This window comes from Elgaria multicarinata, chromosome 2, assembly GCF_023053635.1.
Source record: "Elgaria multicarinata webbii isolate HBS135686 ecotype San Diego chromosome 2, rElgMul1.1.pri, whole genome shotgun sequence".
NCBI lineage: Eukaryota > Metazoa > Chordata > Lepidosauria > Squamata > Anguidae > Elgaria > Elgaria multicarinata.
Genome location: NC_086172.1, coordinates 3,889,150 through 3,904,409, shown reverse-complemented (window position 1 = coordinate 3,904,409; position 15,260 = coordinate 3,889,150).

Here is a 15,260-nt window from a genome sequence, read left to right as displayed (position 1 = left end):
GCATTTCCTCTTGTGGAATGTCCTTAGCTGCAGGAACAGGTAATGATACTATTATGTCTGCTGGAACTGGACCTTAAATTATAACATATCTTAGTTTATCTATACGGCTTGCTAAGTGGTCAAAATAAATTGGAGTGCTGTTTACATGGGGTTACACATTGGCTAAAAGTTACACTGACATGGGGCTAAAAGGGGACACCGCCATGAATCTGGATAATGTCTATGATCACCAAGGTACACTTGATGTACTGACCATAAACAGACAGGATACTTAACAGAGGAAATTATGAATAAGTGGTAAACCCTATTTTGTGAAAAACAGCTTTTAGAACCATAACTGTTTAGAGAAAAGAATGGGGACTGGCATGGTCAACGAGTAGGTAGTTTCCAAAACAAATGACCTGAGAAAAATAGGACTAAGTGGTAAGCAATTATTTGTGTTTAAATATTTGCAAAACAAAACCCTAACATATTTATATCCACAGTAACTGAGATGGACAAAGGCTTACATTTAAGCAAAATGGGATTTATTTTTTGAAGAAAATAGGATAAGTAGGCACTTGAGTAAAAGAAGCTGAGGTAGAACATTACCTTATTTGTATTTCATTCTTGCCTCTAAATGCCCTTTAAATATTTACTTCCTGGAATTAATTTTAAAGAAAGAAAACAGCTTCCCCCTGTTAATAACTGCCTGAAATATTTTGTTCAATGACCTCCCCTTCCCTGAGTAATGACAAGTTTCAGTGACAGTGCTATAGGGTTTGGTTTCCTTTGGTTAAGAGAGTACTAGAGACTCATGGACCCAGTTCAGCCATAACATTCCTGGTCCAAACACTCCCTTCTCCCTCTCCTTCCTTCTTCCTCTTGTGAATCTGGATTAATATAAGACTTCTTGGGTTGTCAAACTACAATTTGAAACGACATCCAAATTAGGAAACTGCTTTGTGTGATATTTGCAGGGAGAGCTTGGACTAAGTTTCCTAGTCCAGACATCAAAGGGAACATTGACTGTGGGCATAGCAATGGCTTCATCATGTAGCTTTGCTCAATGCTATACAATCTCAAAGATGCAGGTTCCTGAACTCCTCTCAATATCTTCCATTCACCTTGGTGTTCTGCCATTACTGGGCTCGGCCCAGTAGCAAGGACTAGTGGGAGAATTTTGTACTCCAGGAGTAGGACAATGAGCAATGAACTAAGAATTTCCACATGAGCAGAAACACACTGTTTGAAATTGTTTAAGAACTCCGTCCGTGTCTGGAGCGAAACCTAACTGTGATGTAGCAGCTGATCCCAGTGAAGTGAATAGCCATTTGCATCAGGAAGCTCATGAGCATCAGCTTCTACAGAACAACAGCTGAGCAGTTTGATGTTGGCCACTCAACAGTTGTTCAAATCTTTATGGAGGTGTGCCTTGCATTTGAGCATCTTCTCCTGGGTCGCATTGTCAAGACTGGAAATGTTGGGGAGGTGAGCTTTTTTTTTTTTTAATGAAGCAACCCATCTGTGCATCAGTGAATATATGGGCCAAAATGCCAAAAACTAGGGGTGTGCATGGACCCCCTGATCCACTTCTCTTCCAGATCTGCAACTTCCGGATCGGGCCCGCTCCGCTCTGCTCTGCTCCACCTATAGTCCGCTCCAGTTCGCTGCGAAGCTCCGGATCCGGATCGGAGCTCTGCTTCCCCCCCATAGGCTTGCATTGAAATCCAAAAAACCCTACAACTTTTTTCTGTTAAAGTTAGAAACCTCAAATTCGGCACCATGACACCTCATGGACGTATACACACGCATACCAAGACTCAAGCCACTCTAAGCCTCCCCTGATTTTTGGAGAATTTTTGAAAACCGGACACCCCATTTTCAGACATCGACTGTTCTCCGACATTTTGACAGATAAAAACTTGGAAGCAGGCACATCCACATTCATGGCAAGTTTCAAGCAGATTCCATCATCCCCTGATTTGGGGGGGCTTTAACTTCCAACGCAGTACCCCTAACTCCAATTCAAACACCCCTTTCTATATCTCTGTCAATTTTCATGTTAGAAACCTCAAGTTCGGCACCCATGACACCTCATGGACTTATACACACGCATGCCAAGACTCCAGCCAATCCAAGCCTCCCCTGATTTTTGGGGAATTTTTGAAAAAATAGAGTATCTCAGGGATTTAAAGCTGCAGACAGCTCAATGGGGCCATTTCAAAGGAAATCCCAACATGCCATGAGTTGGGGAGTAGATAACCCTAAATATGAATCTTCTTCCACACTTGAAAAATTGATTTGAAACATCAAAAAGTCTAAGTGAGCGCAGGAAGGACTTCTCCCCTGAGACAAAGCAAGACACACACAAACCATCCCTGTGAGGCGGGCAGGGGAGGAGGACAGGCGGGCAGAGTGCCAGGCAGAGATATGCCATAGATCTAGTATGGGGGAATCAGTCCTGGCAGATGCCCCACCACAGCAGCACCCCGGGGGGGGGGGGGAGAAAGGCAGGCAGGCAGGCAGGCAGCAGGCATTTCTGGGGTATAAGGAAGTGAGGCAAGAATTGTTTGTTTCAAAGCCAGCAGTAAGTCATGCATTGCAAACCATTCCTGCGAGGTGGTCACAAAGGAGGAGGACAGGCGGGCAGAGAGCCAGGCAGAGATACGCCATAGATCTAGTATGGGGGAGTCAGTCCCGGCAGATGCCCCACCACGGACTTGCCCGTTTGATTTTCACAGCAGGAGAGGCGGCCTGCTTACTGGTGCCAGCCTGAGCCTTCCCTTGACCACCACTGCTTTCAGCATGCCCAGCCACAGACGTGCGCCTGCTCCCTCTTCTCATGATGATAATAATATAATACTAATACTACTAATAATATGTATTTAGGGAAATGGGACAAGTGTGTATGCTTTGCCCAAACAGGATTTGAAATGCTCAAACTGTATTGGCTTTTTTGCAGTTCACAAGCAGTGCACACAGCACACTCACACAATAACACACAGTCACACACATAGTCCAAGTAACACACACACACACACACAGAGAGAGAGAGAGAGAGAGAGAGAGAAGAAATAGAGAATATTTTTTTTGTATTTTTTTGTATTTTTTTTTATATAGAAGAAAGAAGGAAGATGAAACACAGTCAGGCTTTAAGAGGGGGAAGGGGGGGAACCAACCAACCAAACACTCCAAAATTTTAAAATAAAGTTTATATTAAATCAAAGTAAGGGAAAACACAGAGCAAACTAAGCAAACAGTCAGAAACAAGCAAACAAACACACACACAACACAAGCTAAATCCTAATCTAATCTCCTCCAACTCCAAACACAGCAGCAGCACCTAACTAACTCCTCTCTCCACGAACGCCAACCCACAAACACCCAAAGCAGAAAGCTCTCAGGGTGGCTCTGCCTTAGTCCCCCTTCCAACGCGGGGATTGGAGGATGCTTCATGAGGTCATCAATTCTCATCAGGATTGGGAGTTGAATCTGCCTGTCATCGCTAAAAAAAAACCCGCTGCTTTTATCCTCTCCCGCTTTTTTTACATATTTTTAAAAATAATTATAACAAACAAACTGCACCACGCAGAGAGCTGAGAGTAGGCTCAAAATGACCCCCAGCCACGACTGTCTAAGCACAAGAAATTACAGAAAGATAGCTTAAAAAACAACACAGTTATCCCCTATTCTTTTCCGCAATGCAATCCTATGGGCGAAATTATCCAAAATGGCGGGCGGAGCGCTCCGCGAAAAGAGAAGCACTCCGCCTATCGCCGCTTCTCTTTGCCATGCTTCTAAGGGTCCCCGGTCCGCTTCTACTCTGCCTCTGGGCAAGGAGGAGCAGGCCAATTTGTTTCTGATTCTCCGATTCTAATTGGAGCGGAGCACATCCCTACCAAAAACTGCATTAATGATTCTGTAATATCTTCTTCATTCAACAGATCATGGATGGCTTTGGGGTGCTGGGGTTTCCTCATTGTATTAGTGCATGTGATGGTATGCATGTATCCATACTTTCTCTGGTGAGATAAGGCACAGACTTTGTAAAAAGGAAAGTCTTCTCAGTGGTTCTGCAGGGAACTACCAACCACAAAGGAAGATTCATTAATGTGGAGATTGGGTGGTGTGGCAAAACCCATGATGCCTACATCTTCAGCAACTCCACATTCAGTGAGACCATGGATGCTGCCACATTTGTTCCCTGCCACCCTACAGTGAGATTAGGGTGCTTTTTTAAAAAAACAAATTCCCCAATCATAGTGGCTGATGGGACATATCCGATCTGTGCCTGGCTAATGAAGCCTCATGGAGGGGCACTGACTCCTCAGCAAGCACGTTTCAATCTGGTGGAGCAGCATTCAGGTGACTTAAGAGCAGATGGTGTTGCCTGGCTGGAATGCTCAAGGTCGAGGAAGAAAATGCGAAACAAAAGCACATGCACTGACAGACATTGTTCCGAACACCAATGGCAACCCAAGAGTCTTGCCAACTCGGGTTGCAGTTCAGAAATTATGACAACAAGCACTCCAAACAAGGCAACACTGTTAGGGATACACTGACTAATTTCCTTTGGACACACCACAGTGGGGCGTGTTAATAAGCATTTTCTGAGTAGTATGTACAGGTGTTGAAATAAAACACAAATTGCTTTGACTCCTTCTGTTGTAATTACTTTGAAAGAAAATTTGATGTGCCTGAATCACTGCCGTCCTTTCCTCATTTGCATATACACACATGTCCACAATTCAGAACAGATGTCAGAAGAGGGCACTAGGTCTCAGTGTCCTCTTGGTGAAAATGGCTGCCAGGAGAGTCATGTACTGGCAGGAAGCCTAGGTACAGATGCTCCTTGAACTCTTGCTCCAATCTGGCAAAGCATAGAGGCTAATGTAGAATTCCAGTCTCCAAACCATTTAAATCTTCTGCAGAGCTGCAAGGAGCCTCTCCACCTCGGCTATGTCAGAACGGCCATGCAGTGCAGGACAAAATTCAAGGCCATAAAGGCCATTTTTTTGAGGCCCTGGAAACATATCAGGGCAGCTCTCCCAGAAGACCAGAACCCCTGTACTACCAGCAGCTGCATGAGTTCAAGAGAATTGCTGGTCAGCACATGTGGCAGGAACGGCACCCAGCAAGTGAATTTTGAACAGATTGGGTTGCCCCTTCTCCCTTCATTTCCAAACTTATAAAATGAATTGCCTGTGATGTCCCCTTACCCATGCAAAGCCAGTTTGGACTTTCAGGAATAATGGCTACTCACTCAAGGGCACTGGTGAGAAATGTCATAAGTAATCACAACTCCCCATGAAGCGGTGAGCCTCTGTGTTGGCAGAAATCTCTATAGTGTCAGCACAGACCTCTGAAAAACCCACATTTCACAAGTGACCATGATCTTCAACTCTTCAGGGCCTCAGAGTCGTTGGCCACAAGGCAGGCACATGGAGAAAGAGACTGAGGGGCCCTCAACAGAGGGTGCTGCCACAGAGGAAGGAGTGGAGGCAAATCCTGAGCCACAGGAGGCTGCTGCCCAGAGCCAGGAGAAAAGTGCTGCAGGCAAGTCAACAGTGCTTTGATGCCCACAGTTCTCTGCAGCTGCAAGGTGACAGTAGAAAGGAAGGTCATGTAACTTCTCTGTGGGAATGTGTCACATGTGGAATGCGACACTCCACCCCTCACTGTCCCTGCAGCATGACATTCTGAAATGTCAATGGGTTTGGAGGTATACCATTATAAAACATTGGCAATGTGACATGGCATGCACAGCAGAAGACTGCTGTGTGGTCTGCTATCAATTTCCCATGACTAACTGATGCATTCATACTTGCAGATACTGCAGGAGAAGGTAGCACCAGGCAGACAGTCAGTGATGACCTCCTAGTGGCCTTCTCTACTCTGCAGATGAATGTCACTAAGATAAGTAAGTATTTCTACTGTTCAAGGCCATTGCCTATGGATTTGGAGTGCATGGAACTTACACCTCCATTTCCCACCTTTGCAGTGCCTATGCTGGAAAGAAGAGTCTCCCGACTAGAACACCAGGTGTTCCTCAGAAAGAAGACTTGCAGGGAGGAGGAACGTGCCTCAAAGGGCGATTCACTTAGCCATTAAAATGCAATGTCTTTTAAAAGCAGGAAGAGACAGCAGTTTTTACATAATGTGGACATATCTGCATTTTGTTTGCATTTTTTTTTTGCATTTTTAATTTTGTATGCATTTTTTTTTTTTTTTTTTTTTTTTTTTTTGCATACAACTTCCCTGTTAAAACAGCTCCACTGGCTTCCAGTCTGTTTCGGGCACAATTCAAAGTGCTGGTTATGACCTATAAAGCCCTATATGGCTTGGGTCCAGGTTATTTGAAAGAACGTATTCTCCCTTACGAGCCTGCCCGTGCTTTAAGATATTCTGGAGAAGCCCTTCTTTCAGTCCCGCCATCTTCACAGGCATGCTTGGTGGGAACATGGGAGAGGGCCTTCTCACTGGCTGTTCCACTGCTTTGGAACTCTCTTCCTGGGGAAGGTAGACTGGCCCCCTCCTTGATGGGCTTTCGGAAGCAGGCTAAAACTTGTTTGTTCCAGCAGGCCTTCGGAGAATAATCTGCCCCCCTCCCATGTGTGTTAATGACTTATAATTTTGATGTGTTTTTTAAACACACACACACACACACACACACACACATATATACACACACATACACACACACAATGTATGTTTTAAACTTTGTAAGGCCGCCTTGAGGCCCAGTATTGGGCAAAAGGCGGGACACTACTACTACTACTACTACTACTAGTAATAATAATAGCAGAAATCAGAACAATGAGCCCCTGTGTTTTTAATGAGCCTTTTCTGGAACCAAGGCTTAACAAATAACAGCATTATCCCCATATTGAAGCAAGCATTTTATTTTTGCCTGGCAAATGATGTGTCCCAATGCAAACAGTTTTACAGGAAATTAAAGGTTTTCATGACACTGCTTTCTTTAAAAACCCAATAAACATGTTTTGTTACACATTGTCTACACCTGATGTCCAATTGTCTTTCCTACTAACCTTTCTGTTTTAAATGTAAAAAAACAAAACCAAAAATGCCTCCAGGCTCTGGGCGACTCCTTCCCAGTGATGTGTGCCATACAGCAGTGTTGAAAAGGCACAACAGGTGTGCTTCACACTCACAGAATGTGGGGCCAAAGTGGGTGCAGTGCTTCTGGGGAATACTGCTTTGGCTGCCTTTGAGCCCTCCTTTGCCTTTCTCTGCAACTCTGGCAGGTAATACTGTTGGAGCAGAGTTGTGTGATGGGCTTCCGCTTCATTCTCCCCTAGATAATGGAGGGGGGACTCCCGTACCTCTGACTCTGCTTTCTCAGCAGCAGGCTCTACCGTCTGAGGGGCACTGCTGTCAGGAATCTTGTTCACCAGCACCTGCAGTATTGAGGCATGTGTCTCTTTCTTTTTTTATATATAAATTTTTATTGAATTTTTACCTACATCAATACAATAAAAAGAACAAGAACATAATACATAAACTCAGAATAACATTTATAACATATGTTCTCGCTTAATCTAATTAACATAATCATACTCAACATAAAAGTGCACCCCCCACCTCGGGATCTCATTCCTGTTTCCAAAATCTCATAGTTTCTTCTGCTGGTGGTTTCCCACTTCCCTTAGAAAACACAAATATTAGGAACTTTTTCCAAATTCCCTCAAAATCATTCATTTTTACTATACCTCTTCTCACTTTAATATTACATGTCAATTTATCATTAATAGCAATATCCCACACTTCTTTATACCATTCTTCAATACAATAATCATCTTGAATCTTCCAGTTCCTAGCTAAGATTAACCTTGCTGCTGTCAACAAATTCGTTATCAATTCCTTAATTTCTTTACTACATTTAAAATCTTCTAGCAGTGAGAGTAATGTAACTCTTGGTGTTTCTTCTATTTTCATTCCAACAATTTCTTCAATCTCTGAAAACACCATCTTCCACAACTTTTGCACATATTTACATTCCCACCACATATGTAGATACGTTCCTTTTTCACCACAACCCCTCCAACAATCTGTTGAATGCTGATTATTAATCTTGTTTAATCTAACCGGGGTTAGGTACCACCTCCATAGAATTTGATAATAATTCTCCTTTATTCTCACTGACATATTTCTCAACGCTCTCTGTCTCCATAGTCCTTCCCAACTCTGCTGTCCTATCTGTATCTTCAGATCTGTCTCCCAAACCGATTTTCCTAAACTCTCCAACGAACCTTTCTCAAGTAGTATATTATATATTTGACTCATTAAACCTGTCACTGTATTCTCTCCCTTATCAATTTCTTTTTTTATCAATTAATTTCTCGAACTTCGTCATCTCTCTGCACTCTCCGTTTTCTCTTACCCAATTTTTAGTCCATTGTTCCAATTGCCCATAATTTAGCCAAGTTAATTTTCTATCTTTTAGAACCTCTTCCATCTTTTCTCTTGTATTCATCCCTCTTAACCATTCTCTTAATTTTATTTTAATTTTCTCTATTAAAACTTTACTTAATCTATTCTTTAAATCTTCAGGAAAATTCTTTAACATTATTACCGGTGTTAAAGGGGAGCTGCTCGGAAGCAACTCCTTTTTATATTTGCTCCAAAGTTCCCAATGGAACTTCAGGAGCTGATTACTTATATCTTCAAACCATTTTTTACCTCCTTCCTTAAAAAATACATTATCCAAATGTAATTCTATGTTATTAATAGTTTTATCCTCCATCCAGTCTAAATCACCTACCCCTAAAATTGCTTCTGCAATATGTCTTAACTTATTTGCTACATAGTATAGGTTAATGTTTGGGAGTCCCAATCCTCCCTTTTTTTGGCTTGATGTGATGCTGGTGACTGATGTGACTAAGGGAATAATTGTAACTTTTTCCTGTTGCCATAGTTCTTTAAATTCCATAGCTGCTGGTGTATATTTTTCTCTCATCCTCTTCCTTTTCTGCAACATTTTTGTCAGTAGGTCTTGCTATGTCAATGAGGTATGTGTGTTTTTCTTGGTTGTTTTTGACTGTTATGTCTGGTTAAAGTTGAAACAAGCTTAAAGGTACTAGCCTTTAGTCCATTTTGTTCATTTTGTTCCATGGCTAATATTTGCAGGGTAATAGTAGTTTACTAGTTTAGGACTTGTAGTCAGAAAAGATATTTGAGGGAAGGGGAGACTGTATCACACAGAGTATAGCAAAAGCTTCAAAGTACAGCAAAAGCTACAAAAGTAGGAATGAGTAAAGTTAAAACTGTGTTCTGTGTCAAATCATTATGATCCCATCATGGTAACACTATATCCCTCTTGCGTATTTATACCTCATAGGACACACAATGACATTTGGTGCAGTATTTTGGATAATGTAGAATAATAAGCAGTAAATAACTCTATGAGAGCTCTCTAAAAGTCAACTCCAGATTCTGCCAGGGTCTACTCTTAACTCAAATGAGTACACCATCACTGGCCCACAGATTTCACCTTTGACTCATCATTTTCTGAGATAGCTTTGCTTTGTTCCAACCTGACAGGTTCTGCTGTGGCTTCACCTGTACCATGTATTTTTGTTTTTACTTCAAACATTGGCAGCCCTACCAACAACTTTCTGTACCTCCTTAGGGAAATCTCCAACACAGTGCTTGAATATTAAACCTATTGAATAAGATATGAATGGCTATGTAGTATAATCCTCATGGGGAAACTCATTACTACACTAGAATTAAGATAGACAACTAGAATGCAAGTTATTTGCACGCACTCTTTACAAACATGGAGCTTTCAGTTTCATTGATCAGTACAACTACAGATGTCTGGCAGGAACTATTTGCTGGAAGAGCCTGATGGCTGAAAATACTTCCAATGGAGCCTATTATACAGGTAATCGAAATCCAATAACATCTGCTCTTTGTCCCACATCTCTGTCCCCATCTATCATTTCCACGATCTTTCCCCCATGCCCCCAATTAGCACAGCCTTATATAGCAAAAAGGCAGTTTAAAGGCCCTCTTTTTCAAAGCCCAATTTTCGATTTATGGCAGTACTAAAATCTCCCACAAATACAAATTAATACCCAGATACTTTTTCTGCACCTCCTTTAAGAAAGTGGCTTTTGACTTTGAGTCAAGAAGTAAGAAGCAAGTTTCTTTTTAATGGGTGGCAAGTTCTGCAATAATATTTTGGCATCTGATTCCTCTTAAAGCTCTTCCCTTTTAGAGAGCTCTGGATATTTCAGTTTCATGAATTAAAGTTTCCTTGGACAGAGACATTAAAGGTGAAAGAGTGTGTGGGGTTGTGGTGGTGGAGGGAAAGATGAAAGTGTTGTTTACATTAAGGATAGCGGTCTTCCAAAATAGTTCTGTATATATTTTAATCCCTAGCCCACTGTTCTGTAACTCAGTTTGTGGTTGTTCCAAATCAAGTCCTTCCACCCTCATATTATATTACTATTTAAATTTCAGCTATATCCCTTAGGTTTGCAATTAGAACCAAGAGAGACCTGGATTATGGATAGAAGACTAAAAATGCCAAGATTCAGCATATGAAATTATGGAGAAATTTAAGGCAGGATGAAATTCAATGCAACAGAGCAATGGATCTCACATTAAGAGGTGGAGGAAAGTGTGTGCCCATTAGTAAATACTTGTGAATTGTGCATCCTGACTAATGGAGATATAGGATAATCCAGCTAGAGGGAGGGAAGGAAGAGCAAACTCGCCTTCTGAGACCATCACACTTGCCGTGGCCCCACCAAGTCGGCAACCCAGATTGAGCCTCCTTTTTAAAAACAAAACACAAAACACACAACCAAAAACCTAGAGAGGGTGCTTTTGTAACTTCTCATGTGGGCTTAATTAGAATAAACTGACCAAAAAAAGAAGAAGAAAAAAGTAACTTGTTTGTAGTAAACATCAGTTTACAGAAATATGCCACAAATTGTCCTTCTATGTGCAAACAAAAACCTTGTAACGGAGTCCCACGTGGTTCTGTATCTCCAGGTGCTGAGTATTTCAGAAATCCCTTTTGTAGATTTTTCTTAACTTTAATTTCACAGGGCAATCCCCAATCAGTAACTCAGCGTTGTAGTTCAAAGTATTAGCCCTGCAATAATATAATTAGGACAAATATCAAGGATGCAAAAAAGTGATTTCCCATCCCCTTGAAATTCTACTGTACACAATTAACAGTTCAATTTACCTTATACAAGGTGATAAGAGCACATAATTAAACCGCCATCTTCTAACATGCAGCTTTCAGCAGAGCAACTGGTTCGCTCTCTCTCTCTCTCTCTTTTAGTTGTTTCTTCTCTCACCCTCCCTCCGAGTGAGGACTCTGCCCAGGGCCCTAAGCCACCTACTCCATGGGGGTTACACTTTCAGTTCTAGCTCCACTCTACCGACCACTCCTGTTGGAGCCTGTTCAGAGGTAGACTCTGACCTGCTTCAGCTCTAATTTGAACACAATTTTGGGGCAGCCTCTGCTCTTCATTAGTCAGGCAACATATGGGAAACCTATTACACTGCCAGTCTAGTGCAATACCAACTAAATGGCTACCACAGAATGAATCGATGGCCATTAGCTTAAATGTCATTTAAAAAAGGATTGGACAATTCACACACAGAGAGAAGGGTGGCATGCCTACATGAGGGGTTATCCCGGGGATTGCCCTGGGATCATCCCTGTGCATCCACATGACGCACACGGGATCCCAGGGGCAGGTAGGGATGATCCCTCCCTTTCCCCAGGATAACTGGGGCAGCTTTGGCCATGTCTAGAGCTCCTGGCGTTCTGGGAGGGAGGGGGGAGGATCTCGCAATTTTCTGATTGTGATATCCTCTCCCTCAGTGCACACGCAGCCACGTGACATCCCAGGCATCGCGCCCGTTGTGGTGGCCATTTTATTTTAAAGAAAGAAGAGCTGGAGTGCATGAGTGCTCCGGGAGGGGAGGGTAAAAAACCCACAACCTGCTCCCGCTCCCCTCTCCACCCCCAGTGGGCATGGAGCGCCTGAGGAGCTCCGTGCCCGGTTCCCAGCTCCACGCGATGGGACAAAACTGGGATGGCTGGGGATGATCCTGAGACTGCAGGAAAAGTCGGGATTAAAGCCACCCCGTTTATCCCAGGGAAAGGGAGGGATCATTCCGGGGCGATCCCCAGGATAACCCCTCATGTAGACAAGCCCTCTAATCCCGACTTTTCCTGTGGTCTCAACATGGCCAGAGATGTTAGTTTTAATAGAGCACCTCTGAATATCATTTTCTGGAGATCAACCAGAGGGGAGGAGTTTTGCCTTTGTGTCCCGCTTGTGAACAAGTTCTCAGAGGCATTTCTGCCCGGCCATGGTTGGGAATACAAAACTGGACTTCTTGGACCTTTGGTCTGCTCTCGCAGGATCTTCTTATGTTATCAGTCTATAAATGGACACTTAGTAACTCAATAAGAATAATGTGAAACCAATATAGTGAGCTTATATTTGCTAAATGTACAGGACTATTTTTCTTGTGTGTGTGTGCGTGTGTGCGTGGGGGGAAGTTTCTCAGTGTTCTGTACCAGAATACACATGAGCCTTCTTTCACAGATGCATTTAGCAATAAAAGAGATGTGTCTTTTTTTTTAAAGCCATTTTTCTTTTCATTTAAGAATTCTTGCTCCACAAACCAGATGCTAAAATAGTAAGAGACATATTTGTGTATGGATTCAACTTGATTATTGACTATAAAGAACTAGGGACAAGTGTTTCTTTGGGTAACATATCTATGTAATACCTCCCTCTACTGTTCATGTGCTTTAATTTGTTAAAAAATGTACAGAAACAAAATCCCTAAAAATGTGTTTCTAATTCCACAAATTTCCAATGAGGGGTACTACATATTATCTAGACTTGCTTCTTTTCTATGAGAGGATATACTAGAAGAGTATTAAGATGTTCCTTCCTCAAAGGCTGATGGATCCTCTTGGATTCCAGAAAGCCTTAGAGGGTTCTATGGCTGGTAGCATTGACGACCCTGTGAAGCCCTGGTCAATAGATGGAATCAAGACCTAACTAGGGCTATCGACACGATTGCCCCCAAACTTCCTCTTCAGCCTGCTTCTAACCGGGCACCCTGGTATACAGAAGATCTCAGGGAACTGAAGCAGGAAGGACGACAACTAGAGCACCGATGGTGGAAAACTCGACTTATATCTGTCAAGACATGACATAGAGAACATCTTCATTCCTATGGGGTGGCAATATGTGCAGTGAAGAAAGTTTTCTTCTCTGCATGCTTTGCGTCTGTGAATTCGCATCCAGCAGAACTGTTCAGGGTGGTGAGGGGGTCTAATGCAGACACCTTCCCCCGTGAACCTGACTTTAGAGCCTTCAGTTGTTTGCTGTGATGCCTTTAATGACCATTTCACAGATAAAATCTCTCGGATAAGAGCCAACTTAGACATAGTCATTATAGCAGAAGCTGACAATGGAGTGTCCAGCAACTCTGCGAGTAGGATTACACTGGATCAGTTTCAGTTGGTGAGTACCGAGGATGTGGACAAGCTGCTTGGATGAATGAACAGGATGACTTGCCTTCTCGATCCCTGTCCTTCGTGGCTGGTCACCCAGGGAAGAGATGCAGTTAGTTTACAATTACAATGTATTATTAATCCTCTCAGGGAGGGGAGTTTCCCATCATGTTTAAAAGAAGCAGTGATATTTTAGACCGCTTCTAAAAAAGCCCTTCCTGGATCCCCTGGACGTTAATAACTATAGACCAATATCAAATCTCCCATTTTCGGGCAAGGTGATTGAGAGGGCAGTTGCAAACCAACTGCAAGCAGTTTTGGATGACACAGATTTGGATATCACAGCATGCCACGAGCAGTATTCCAATTCTATACATGAAAACACCTCTATTTAGAGTCCCAATAGGCTCCTGGTCTTGAGACTAGATATCGTGTTTCCCCAAACCTTCCACCTTACTGGGAAACAACAAAGAGGCCTGAAATGTGATCCAGAAAGCTTTATACAGGCAATAAACATCTCTTCCCACCTGAAGAGAGTTCAACCTCTAAGAACTTTCCTCTAGGCAAAACTATGCAAACTAAGCCAGACAATTGTCTTAAGAATGGGAAGCCTTTTCCCAGAAAGCTTGGTCTTCAGGGAGACTGGTTCTGTAGAAGCTTTCGGCAAGAAGTTAGCTGGGGGCTTTGCTAGACCTACCGGGTGTTCCGTCGTTGAGGAGCGGTGAAAGCGGATTTTCCTGTTCAGCCGTGACGCCTCATCATCCACACCTGCCTTCGATTTGTGGCGGAAGTTTGCGCCGGTTGTGCTGCTGCCGCCGCGAGCACGGTTGCACAGCCACACTGGCCTGATTGCCGCGGCTTTTTTTTTTTGCTCGCTGCACGGTTTGCGCAAGTCCAAAAGACAGCAAACTTGCGCAGCCGTCAGCGATGCCGCCGCTGGCCCCGGCGGCGGCGGCGGAGCCGGCGGCGGCAGTGCCAGTGCCAGCTGAAGTGCTGCTGGTGCTGTTGAGGGCATTGATGCGCTCACTTCCTGATGGGGGTCGTGGCGGGTGTAATATGACCCGAGGTCAATCGTCTGCATGGGCACTCTGTGCCTACATCTCCCATCATGCCTCTGAGGTGTCGGCGGCGATGACCGCCTCTGTGCCCTGTGCCCCATCCCAAGAAGCCAACCCACATCTGGCAGAAACAGCTGCGCCAGCGGAAGCGCATTGTCTGGATGCAGCATATCAGGGCAGCAGAGGTGGCTGTGTGTGCGCGTCTGTGTGGGAAACGATAGCCAAGAGAGGGCAACTATGCTCCCTGACGAGGACTGTGACGATCTTTGCGCGGCCATAGGCATGCTGATCTTGCTTCTGTCGGAGTATCAGTGCCTCCGTGCAGAGGTGGCTGCCAGGCGGCGGCAGTTGAGGGAACAACTGGGGAGGTGGCTACTCCGCCGCAGCAAGCTGCGGGCCGCCCTCTGCCGAACGAGGCTAGCCATGCTGGCCGCGTATGGCGACTACATCCGCGAGACACGCCGCCGCTTCTGGGCCCGGCCGAGGAGCAAGGACTGGTGGGAGAACTTTGTCCTGAAGGAGTGGGACGATGAGCAATGGCTGAGCAATTTCCGCATGAGCAGGGGCACCTTTTTTGAAATCGTGGAGGAGTTGCGGCCGCATCTGGACAGGAGGTTGACTGTCATGCGTAGACCTATCCCAGTGGAGAAACGCCTAGCCATCACCCTATGGAGGCTGGCTACCCCTTGTGT